The sequence below is a fragment of the Parus major genome, chromosome 6 (genome assembly GCF_001522545.3).
Source record: "Parus major isolate Abel chromosome 6, Parus_major1.1, whole genome shotgun sequence".
In the NCBI taxonomy this organism is placed as follows: Eukaryota; Metazoa; Chordata; class Aves; order Passeriformes; family Paridae; genus Parus; species Parus major.
Genome location: NC_031775.1, coordinates 34,162,720 through 34,165,723, shown reverse-complemented (window position 1 = coordinate 34,165,723; position 3,004 = coordinate 34,162,720).

Genomic DNA, 3,004 nt, shown 5'->3' with positions numbered 1-3,004 from the left:
GTTTCTATGCCCTTTGTAAGAAATATTACAGATGTTAGGGCCAAAGCAAAACGATCGTTAACTTCACACGGTGGGAATTCGAGCCTTGCTTGCCTGTAACTACGCCCAGAGAGTGCATCAGTGCTGCGGGTCTTACCAGGCACGGCCCGGTGCTGGCGGTCACGGCCCCGGGACAGCGCAGGGACAGCGCCCGGCACCCGCGCGAGTCTCCCGGAGCCCCGGTGCCGGTGCCGGCCGCCTTAGCCCCGTCTCACCTCCGCCACAACACACGGAGAGAAGCGGCGGCACCGGGCCCGGAGCGGGGAACGAGACCGGCCCGGGGCGGGGAACGAGACCGGGTCCGGCTGGGGAGAAAGAGACCGGGTCTGGCTGGGGGAACGGGACCGGGTCCGGCTGGGGAGAAAGAGACCGGGTCCGGCTGGGGGAACGGGACTGGGTCCGGCTGGGGGAACGGGACCGGGTCCGGCTGGGGGAACGAGACCGGGTCCGGCTGGGGAGAAAGAGACCGGGTCCGGCTGTGGGAACGGGACCGGGTCCGGCTGGGGGAACCAGACCGGGACCGGCTGGGGGAGCGGACGAACCGCTCGGTGAACCGGCCCGGGGCCACCAGGGGGCGCCGGCGGGTCGCGGAGGTGGCCGGAGGCCGGAGCGGCCCCGCGGGCGCGGCGGGGCCCGGACAGGTGACGGTGCTGCCCGCAGCCCGGCCCTGTTCTCCTCCGCCGAAATGAACGTCCCGAAAGCGGCGACACAAACAGTGCCGGTGTCGTGTCCGCCAGGCGGGACGCGCTGCAGCGCTGCCGGACTAACCCGGGAAAGCGCCTGCACCTGCCGTCACAAGTGCCTCGAGCTGGTTCATACATACCTGCTCGGGTAACCCCTCCATCAGTAACTTCTGCTTGGCCGCAGGAAGCACCGGAGACAGCGAGCGCTCCGGCAGCCTCTGAGCCACTGACTCCTAGGGACGGAATCCCCGACTTATTTTACCGAGACCACCTCTCATCTGCGGGAGGCTCCCGGGCGTGGCTGCGGGCGCTGCGCGTAGCGGCCGGTGCAGTCGCCCCTAGGACTGCCCGGCCACTGCGACGTCTCCGAGGGGAACGAGTTTTGCACCCGGAACGGGGTTTGCTTAAGGGCTAGGGCAGTCCTTGGCCCCGGAGCAGCCTGGCAGCACCTGGGACCCAACAGCGTCGGGAGAGGGAGCGGCGGGGAGGAAACGGGATTCGCGAGCAGCCCGGGGCCGGGGAGCCGGAGACAGCCGGCGATGCCTGCCCGTGGTCTCCTCTTTCGGTGCCACACCTCATCGGAAGAACCGACGCACAAGTAGATGTGTCACGCCACGCTGCCTACAAACTCCACATATTTCTACGATTAAAAAACGAGGGTATGAGACTTCAGGAATCAGTGAAAGGGACAAACACACCACTAATGTGCAACAAGTGTAACTGATAACATACAAACTGCCAACCGGACTCCGAGGGCTGCTTCGGACGGGGCGGAAGGCTTTGGCTCTGCCCCCGGGATCCGCACGCCGATGGGCGAGGGTCCCGAGGTAGCAGCCCGTCCAGGGCCACCGGCCGCCGCGGTCCAGAGCCCCCCTGCGTGCTCCTGGCTGCGGCGGGACACACACACGGGCACGGACACCGCGCTCCGCCGCGGCTCTCCGCTACCGGCGGCACGGCAGCCCAGCGGACAGCTCACCTCACGGGCGGGAGGGGGTCGGTCTCGCCCCGCCGCAGTGGGGACGGCGGAGGCCGCACGCTTACCCAGTTCCATCGGTCCCGAGCGAGAAAGCGGTGTCCCGGCGAGGCCGCTCCTCGGTCAGCGGCTGCCGGCTGCCCGTGTCGGGATCAGCACCCGGCTCCCGGCCGGGGCGGGACGCGTTCCTCTCGTCAGCCGAACCGAACCGAGCCGCTCAGCACCGCGGGGTCGGCATTCAGAGCCGCAAGATCTGTGGGCTGGGCGGGCAGAGGCGCTGCTGGCCCCCAGCACCGCACTGGGGCGGGCAGACCGGCGGGACGCGGACAAACCCGGCGGTGTTCGCCCCGGAGAGGCAGAGACCGAGCCGAGCCCCGGGCTGGCTGCGCGCCGGCACTTGCCTGCCCGGGACGGGTGGTCCCCAATCCCCGGCTGAAACCACGGCTCTCCGGGAGAGGCGATCAGCCCCGTCTGCGGCCACCTGCAGCAGCTTTCAACGCCGCCGTGAGTCGGGGCCGCGCCGGAGGCGGAGGGAGCGGGTGGCAGCCCCTTCCCAACGCACGCCGGCGTCGCGGAAACGAGCTTGCACAGAGCTGGTGAGGCTCTCCTCACAAAGCCCGATACACCCTGTCTGTTCCCTCCGCTGCTGATGTTTGCAACAGGCAGAGGGAAAAGCAATGAAGTCGTTTATTAAACCTTCTCTAGCGCAGCGTCGTTTTTAATCTCACGTTTGTACGTTAAGCTTTTTACAACGATGCGCAAAAAAAGACGCACGGACTGTTACATCCCTTAACTCCAGCGATTGAAAACAAAGATCATGGGCGAAACCAAACCTACACTGAGATTACGATCTTGTTACAGGTTAAACGAAACCCTGTTCATCTGCAAACGATTCTGACGGCAGACATGACCACATCCAAAAGATCACACTTTTAATAATTGTTCTGAAATGATCAAGTCGATTCATATTTACTTTATGAACACTTTGAAAATATTTAGTTCCCAGCTTGTTGTGGTTAATGTTTTCCTCGGATAACAAAACATCAAACCCGTAGGAAAAAGCAGGTGCAAGGAGGAAAACATGCCGTAAAACCAGTTTCCGGAATTATTTTCTGTATAAGCCTCAAACCCGATTTCTCATTTTCTTGATAATGAATTATGCTTTCGATTAGGAATATATCTGGTAATTTTATTTATTCGAAGGAACTTGTTTCTGCCGTGATTCAACTGTTTTTATCCTTTTAAAGAGAAGGAAAGGAAGGAAAGGAAGGAAAGGAAGGAAAGGAAGGAAAGGAAGGAAAGGAAGGAA